Source organism: Seriola aureovittata, chromosome 4 (genome assembly GCF_021018895.1).
Source record: "Seriola aureovittata isolate HTS-2021-v1 ecotype China chromosome 4, ASM2101889v1, whole genome shotgun sequence".
Taxonomy (NCBI): domain Eukaryota; kingdom Metazoa; phylum Chordata; class Actinopteri; order Carangiformes; family Carangidae; genus Seriola; species Seriola aureovittata.
In genome coordinates, this window is record NC_079367.1 from 16513867 (window position 1) to 16523170 (window position 9304).

At 41.7% G+C, this 9304-nt stretch overlaps 1 protein-coding gene across 1 annotated transcript in view; it reads right to left on the reverse strand.

Annotated features, from left to right (window-relative positions):
- rsrc1 (arginine/serine-rich coiled-coil 1) overlaps positions 1-9304 on the reverse strand; it is a 116831-nt gene that overhangs the window by 63762 nt on the left and 43765 nt on the right. The gene's annotated exons all lie outside the window — the stretch shown is intronic.

Consider the following 9304-nt stretch of genomic DNA (forward strand, 5'->3'; position numbering starts at 1 on the left):
TGTGTGTTTGTGTGTGTGCTTGTGCGTGTGTTTGGAGTGAGTAAAGTGGGAGTGTGTGTTGGAAATAAGCAGCGCTTTCCTCACACCACGTAGGAAGGGGGAAACAGGAGGAGGGGGACAAAAGACAAGACAGACACAAAGTTGCTTTTGTTTTCTTCAGAGCTCAGGAAATATGGCAGACAAAAACAGGGAGTGTGTGAAGAAGAGGGGAGATGAGGAAGAAATTAGAAGATGACAATGAAGAAGAATACGGAAATAGAGGGGACCACAGACAGACAGGATCAGACGTAGCCCTCAAGAGAATCGGTTTTATAAAGTAGAAATGTTCAGACTTTTATTGTTAAATGGTTGGTTCTTACAGAGCCATTGGTGTAGTAAATGGTCTGTATTTATATACTGTGGGACCATTAATGTAAGTACAGAAAAAAGTGTCTCTCCTTCACCCATGCGCGCGCACGCACGCACGCACGCACACGCACACACACACACGCACACACACACACACACACACACGTACACACACACGCACACGCACACACACGCACACACACACTAGATGCTGAGCTGCTGTGCAAGAAGTAAGTCTGATCATTGGGAGTAGTTTAGGGTTCAGCGTCTTGCTCAGAGACACATGTAGACAAGAGGAGGAATCACAAACCCAACGATTAATTGACCATCTGTTTTACTAACTGAGTCACGGCCGTGTTGCCCTCAGCTGAACTCACGAAAAGTTTTGTAAAGAATGAAAAAGAGGCTTTTAAAGAAGTTCAAACCCTGCCTACTTTCCTTTCCTCTGCTCACCCTGCCACCATCCGACCAGCACCTCTGCTGGAGCATACCAACGCCTTACATGTTGCCCCCTGTTGGAATATCCAGCAATTAGTATTTCACTTTAGCTTTGAGATATCTGTCTTTTGAGCTTTTGGACTGAAACACTTGACAAGAGCAGGAACTCTCTCTCAATGTTCTATGTGCGTTTATCAAATCCAGTCATTCACGTGTCGTGCAGGTGCAGGAATTTTTCCCCCTCTCTATCTCACGAGGTGTAAAGGAACACCCTTTTATAAACATCCTCCTTTTCAAGTAGCTGTCATAAAAGAATCTACTATTATTGGGCTGTTATTGCCAAGACCTGATACCCACACCCGCTTGACTCAGGCTAACTCTTGCCCTAAATGTGACAGGAAGTCCAGTACGCCTCACAGTAGGCCTCCAGCTTGTTTGCTTACCTCACCACAGTGACGACAGACACGCTGAGATACGCTTAACTGAGCCTAAGTGCCCAGCGCCCATCCCATTAGTCAAAAATAAACATGTCCCATTAGAAAAATAAATAACCCTCACGCCACTTGGTAAAAACAATGCTACACTGTGTGTACACTGTGTATAATGAGGCACGGCAAGCAGCAAATTTGATCTATTTCTAGTCATGCTCTAGTCCAAGGGGCTATTATTATCATTATTAGGCCTGAGGCCAACCAGACAAAGCAAAGTATGGTGGGTCAGCAGATGAATTAATGCCCGTTAGAGCAGACACAGAGAGGCTGAACAAAGGTCAGATAGGCCGTCTCTGGCCAGATTGTGGTCAGATGGTCGGACGACTGTCTTACCAAATGATTTACTCCGTCTATCAGACCACACAACAACAAGACTGTGACCAGAAACAGAGAGGAGAAAAAACAGAAAAGAATAAAACTCCACTGCTCCATTGCCTTTAAGAAGACTTTAAGAAAGCATAAGAGCAATGTTTAACAGCAACACATAAACACACCGCTCAGCTTTAACTCACTATTACTTTTAGACGACATAATCTGTCTATCCCTCTCACTTTACACCATCATAATAACCATATTCAGTCCAAGTCATTCTACTAGGTCAACTGAGTAATGAACAAAGACCCAGAAAGTGAGGAAGAGACCAAAGCAGGGTGGGACATTGAAGCAATGAAGAGGTAGATAGAGACTGTAGGTCAGAGAGAGAGAGGGTGAGGCACCGCTGGTCTCCCTGATGATTAGTTGAGCTCTGGAATCGGCAGACACAGTAAACCATCATCTCCCGGCAGCTCCAAGGAGCAGCAACCAGCGGAGCTCATCACATCACTACTACAACTCCCCAACTCAACAGAGCACAAGACGTATATGCCGCTATGTACAAAACAATTTCAAGAGAAAGACAAAAAGATACTGTTCAAAGTTTTTGGAAGATTACTGCTGCAACATGAGAACAAAATAAATGTAGTTTATGGTGCGCATGACATGTAGTGCTGTTTTTTTAGCAGTGAACAGTATTGTCTAATTATAAACTTGCACTCATTAATGATAACAAATATAATTAAATAAATATAGCTGTTCTAGCTAAGTGTATTTTTGAAAGTACGCTGGGTGAGCAACCACATATTCATTCACTATTGACTGATTTACCTGTTCACAGTCCTTTATAACCCTCCAAGTTAATTTGACTTACAACAGAAAAGGTAACACAAATGATTTGGTCATTTTAAACATTCATCTCCTACATAATTTTCACAAACTTAGCAATATATCAATGAAGATTATTAGTGATAAAACTACTACAAGTTCTCATTTCCTTGGTGCTGAGATAAGACAAATTACATATAATCTCTCAATAAATTGTATGTCCGAGTGTTAGCATAAGGAACAAAAAAAAATCCAGTCGGGCTGGTGCCTCTGTCTAAGTTCTCTTACCTTCTGTCTACACACTCTATTGTCAAGTAAACTTACAGAAGAGTCAGCCTCCTAAAAACTTGCAAGAGCACTTCTTTAAAACTTTTTTGGGGAAACCAAATGACCCGCATGTCAGATGCTCCTCTCCATTTCAAAACAGGTGTTTGAAAACCTGCAGGAAGAAATTCAGTAAAAAAAAAAAACCAGCAACATCCTTGCTTCAGACACATGTTGTCCCGTTTTCCCTGCTTCCCGTACGCTGCAGAAAAATTAAAGAATCTGAATAAGCTCACGACACTTTTAAATGTCTTTTTAAAAAATCATCTTGAGAAACAAATGGGACATCAATGACATCAGTCCATCTATTGTGACATAAATCTTAATTGCACCACTGTAACCATTATTATCTGTCAATAAACAGTTTCAATATATACACATACACAGGCACACCGCCCACATCAACAAACTCTCTTTATGCTGGAGTTGATATGCTCAATATTCATCTCATTATATTTTTGAAGTCTTCATCTGTTTCCATTTTCTTTCATTTGTTGCATTTCGCTCAGGCTTCCTCTGCATCTCCTCCTGTTCCTCTGCCTGCCCCCCCCAAACAAACACACATATATATCCCATACCCAAAAGAGGACAGGGGAAAACAGAGCCCCTAGAAAATGCAATATTTCTGTTTTTAATATCGAGGTCTATAAGATCAGGGCAGAGATGGGTTCCATGGCAATATGTTTATTTATATATTTTATAAGGAAGGGGAAAAAAAAATCTGCCTATCAGTGTATGTATTTGGGGGGCCTGGGCCACTGCATCTAAGCTCATCTTATATGAAAAATAATGTTGTGTATGGCTATACTTTTATATATAATGGCAATATGGGATCAGGGCTCTTTTACAATGTGCCATACTTCAGGCTAGGGCTAACAGCATTTTATGGCCCGCCAGCAGTTCATCTTCATGTCTCAGGCAGGCAGGAGCACTGCATAATAATGTCGTTTCCTGCCCCCAAATGCTATTTCACAGGCCGGGGCTCATTTCTCAAACTTCACCACTTTTACAATTTCCCAAACTTTTATTCCCGTCATTATTACCAACAAGATTTCATTACGTATTTAGAATGTAAACAAGTCTGAGTAATGACACTCCCCCGTCTCCCTGGAATCATTCCCGCTGATGGCTCTGCTGCTATCTCGGGCGCGTGTATTCGTACAGACACACAAGTACAAACACACAGGCTAAAACATGCACGTGCATAGAAATACACAAAACCCCATGCACTGCGGTTTGCCCACCTACAGCCATACAAAAAGTAGGCATACATACACTCGCGTAAACTGCCCCAGCCGAGATACAACTCAAAAGCAGTAATTTACTACCCCATGTGCATGGGTGTGTGCATGGGTGTGTGCGTGGGTGTGTGTGGGTGCGCATGCATGTATGTGTTCCCGATAAAGAGGGGAGGTGTTGGGGGGGAGGAGGAGAGAGTTTTATACTCAACTCACATAAATCATGTAGAAGAAAAATGAGCAAATGTGCAGGCTAACTCATCTTCTCCCCATCCGGAGAAAATGAAATTCACTGGAATACCTATCAAAACTGCAATCATCCAGAGATAATATCTTCTTTGGTCTATCTGCACTTTCCGATTTAATTTCCTCCATGCCCTTGACATCCAGCGATACCATTAAGATGAAGCACATACAGTAAGGGAGTAGTTCTCACGTTTTGATATATGAGATCTCTGCGCTTAATGTAATATCATCATTTGAAAATTAATGCAATCTTTCTTTTGTTTGCGGGGTGTTTTTTTTTTTTTTTTTGGAAACACTCAGGGAGTGAGCCACAGTGAGACAGGCAACAAGATGGAGAGGAAGACAGTGATGGGGTTCACATGAAAAGGAGACACAGAAAAACAAGTGATATGCAAGAAAGAGGTGGGGGGTGGTTGGGTACTTTGTATTTTGTGGAGCCGAGCCAACCCCCCCCCCCCCCGTGCCAGAATGACATGCAATTACGCCTGGGCCTACCCCAAGTCAGAGGTCACTCAAATTACTCCATCATTTAGCTGTGCCGAGAGGGAGAGAAGGCGACCCCCTCCCCTCCACCTATGCTTCCACATCCTCCCAACCCCCGCCGCCACATCAAATATCATGAAATCATTAGTGTAATAAGCATGGAAATCTGTTTGCCGATTATCAACACCACCACCAACCCCCCCCCCCCCCTTCCTTTATCTGTCCAGAATCTCTCTCTCTCTGGGCTCTTGTCACCTCTTTATCCTATACAGTCATATTAGAGAAGAAAAAAGACAGACTGAGACAAAGAAAGAGAAAGAGATACATAGAGAGTTAAAGACAAAGTGTTTGATGAGACAATTAAAGTTTGACAACACAGACAAAGGTAGAGCAAAGAAAGATAAAACTGTGAACTCTCCTCAACTTCTGTTATTTTACACTGAAGACAGCTCTAGGTCATCTCACTGCAATATTCAGTGATGCTGGGTTTGTCACATTCTTGGTGCGAGTGTGTCGTCCTGGCTACAGCTGTTGGTCCCTATCTGTCAGCAGGCCAACCAAGCTATTTGCCTCAGTAAACTCTTCAACTCTCTAAGGGACACTCGGAAAACATGAGCCATGTGAACAACAGACTGGTGGCGCATCGACAAAATGAACTTCCAACACAACATTTTCAGAAAAGACACGCAAGCTTCAAAGTAATGCTAAGAATCTTTTCATGAATAAATTGTTGATGCTGTACAATATTTTTTCAATAAAACGGCAGCTTCCCCTACAGCAAAATCCAAGGGAGAAAAGAAAAGCCAATGCCGCCTCACCTGCTAATATTATACAGGCTCATTTTCTTTTGTGCTTTTGAACCTACTTGCTTCAACCTGTAAACAAAAATATGAATAAAATCAGCTATACAAAACATGCTGAAGAATCTGTGGGAGTGAGGAATCTGAAATTTAATTAATCAATTTTTTTTTTTTTGGCGTCGCAAGACCATTAAAACAATATGGGACCACTTGGGGAGACTTTTGCCTACTTTGCAGAGGGTGAAGCTGGGTTTACTTTATCAAACCAATAAATTATTTTAACATCCAGAGGGCAATATTATTGGTGTGCATCTTTAAAATGAATTTACTCCCCTGCTGTAACTTCGTCAGAGGATGGTTTCTAAGGCTATTTTGGTATCAGCTGTTTAAATTTGCAGACTTGCAGCCAGAATCAGCAGTAGCGTTAGCAAAGAGACAACCACCCAACAAAAACAACTGAAACCAAGTATTTCACTGACAGCAGGTTTAACGAAGAGCCAACAATTCAGCTGACTGTGCAAACCAAACATTCTGCGAGGTAGAAGAAAACATGTGGGCAAGAAATCTGGACTGCAGACAGTGAAGATTTTAATTTAAGTTTTTGAAAGATGCGGAAACATTTCAAGAATGTGTGATAAAATAACTATGAGTTTGTTCAGTACAAGAATACTTGTACTGAATAGAAAGAAGGATGCAAGGGACTTCATGTGTGCTGAAATGACCCCAATATGTAAGACTTCTGTACGTATCCCTATACTTAAACAATGTAGTTGTTAATTGATATTGAAAATAAAAGCAGACTTTCAATGACCCTCATTATTGCTTTAAAAAAAAAAAACATCTCAACTGGATCAGAAAGGCAAAAAAATGAGTAGTAAAATTGAGAAAACATAACTGCCGCTGCCGTTTTCTGTAAATCATGATCTCAAATAAACCTGCAACCCTAGACTAACCTCTGAACCAGTCTTTCCTGCCTTCTAACATCATGTCCTATTCAAACTCCAGACCAAAGACATATCTCCCTCTCTCCCTTGTTCTTCCTCTACCCTTTTCTCCTTCTATCCCTCCCCAGACAGTGTGTGTGGTGGAACGCTGGGTACCACTGCTGGTTGAGCCAATAATCCTGATGAGGCTGATTCTTCAAGTATTGATTGAGCTGCTGGCTTTCTTCTACTTCGCTCTAAGAAGCTGTGCATCTGGACTGATTAGCTGCTGTAGGCCACCTCTTTCACCATCGCTCCATTTCTCCCAGAGCAAGAAATCGTCCAATTCAAACTGAGGCACTTGTGTATGTGTGTTCATGAGTGCCTGCTTGGACGTGTATGTGCGTGTGTGTACAAAAGCAGAGACTAACGCGGAGCACTGGGAGCAATTACCTCAGTCTTTTTCTCTGCATTGCTACTGATCGCATGATTCAGTCAATCTGCTGAAATACGAACACAAAACAAACATGAACAATAAAACAAACCTCAGACCACATAAATCTTAATTGCCCACCTAATTAGTGCACCAGTCATTCACTCATACAGTTAAGTTAACAGGAGGAGGTACTGTTAGTATTCATCATGAAAAATCAAGCACCAGAATAATTTGAACAGACACTTGATTGTCACATCAGGGTAAAAAATTTTGGCAGATATTTTGTTTGTTGTGAGTAAACAATGGAACCATTACTGACAACCAGTGTAAATGCTTTAATTTAATTTAGGAGGTAATTATTATCTGTAAAAATAAAAAAGTGCCCCCCTTATAGAGACCGGCTACAAGCTGGTGACACCATGGTAAGTGTCGTTATGGTCGCTGCACTAATCTTAAGAGCAGTACATCAACAGGGAGTCATAAATGCCTGTTTAGAGATCTACAGAAATATATGTGAGGTATAGAGGGAAACAAGATTTCGAACAGCCCTGCAACTCTACCTCAGAGGGAGACGAGCTCCATTATTTACAGTTCTCTGTCCCGAATCGTAATCAGAGTCTTGCACTCCCCAGGCAGCTGACTACTGGGGTGCAATCTCCCCATAAGCATAAACACACCCATAAATTCAAACACTCAGTATTCAGGTATTCAAATTCCCGGAGACATATATACAAAAAAAAATGCACTGGCAAACATACCAGTGTGTGTTTGTGCATGTCCGTGTGTGTGTTTGTGCATTTCCGTGTGTGCGTGTGTGTAAATGTTTAACTCCTTAGCTATCTTGATGAGTATAAAGACACAGCAGCAACTAAGAATCAAACACAAACATGATATAATCTGTCCCTGTAGGTTCACTTAGTGCAAAAATTGTACAAAAAATAAATGCACATGCAAACTAGCTACACTAATCCCTGCCAAGAAACCTAACCTTAATGCAAACATACTCATGTGTGCAATACCAAATCCTTGGTAGAACATGACCGTGTAAAAGACAAACTAGTTTACATTCCCCTAGAGTACTACTGTTATACATGATATGATGTGATACAGAGATATACAATTCAAGGTGAATTTGGCCAGATAAGTGTGTAAGAAGTGGCAAAACATGAAAAATCTGTGCATTCATTTGTGACTCCTCTCATATAAACCGTTCATATAGAGATGTTTGTCTGCAGCATCTACTGAGTATCACTTATGTCTTATTAAAATTAGTTCCTCCACTTGCCTTTACCAGGAAGACTCATCTCAACCGGAGACGGAGGCTATGTAATGTTTGCCAAGATATAACTGCCCATACACATATTGATTAATGCTGTTTATGTATGTAACGCTCTCTTGAATAATTCACACCACCTTTTATGGAATACCACATCCATCACACCTCCAGACCCACCCACCGACATCTCCAAACCCAAATTAGAGCATTACGATATTATGCACTATATATAATTCAACATGACGCAAAATGATTATGATTCAAGAGTGTTTGAAATCTCAATTTACCAGTCACTACAGAGCATCTGTTATTTGGGAGCAGTGAATCAGTGAATGAGGCAGTGGTTTTGCAGACAGCCTAAAACACCTGTGTACCCGACTAGTGCTTCTCTATCTCACATACCATTAGTTCTCAAACCACAGCGTAATGCTTTAGATAGATATTTCCTAACTGTATTATAACTGTAACGTGTAATAACAGTATGAATGCACTGTGAGCGCAAGCTGCAACAATACTGATGTAAACAATTAGCAAAACAAAAAACACTCCACACTTCAGTCTATTCCCACTTCAATCAGTGTTCTGGATACACTGATTAACAACATTAAGAAATAATTCTGCGGCGGAGTTTAGCAACGTTGTAATCTGAGGTCAACTTTATCTGATCTGCCGCTTTCTGAAGAGGAGAGTTAACTGAGAACTGCTTGAATTTCGGGGTCAGTCATTGTGTGGCATATTCAGGGTCATTTGCGTAGCACGTGGTGGGGCGGAGGGTCATTTGCGTAGGGTGCTGGGACCTGCAGTTTAGTATGCAGGGAGGCAAGGGAGGGAGGGCATGTGACATCCACAGAGAGCCGGGACCCTCACTGACCCCTGTCTATAATTCATCCCCTGGAATATGGGGCACATCAAACCTTGGTTCCTTCCCACCCAAAAAGAGAAGAGAGAACCTCTTCACTTTGTTGCACGGCACTCTGACCCCGTATTAAAGCAAGTAGCAAGAGAAACCCAGGAAACGCTGGCCATTAAATTTTCAGGGCTGTCCCAGGGGAGCGTTTCCAGCAGGCCCTCGATTCATGGAAGGGAGAAGACTGAGGAAAGGCCCCATGCTGGCAGGAGGAGGGAGAGGGAAAGGTAGCGAATGAGGGTGTGTGTGTGTAT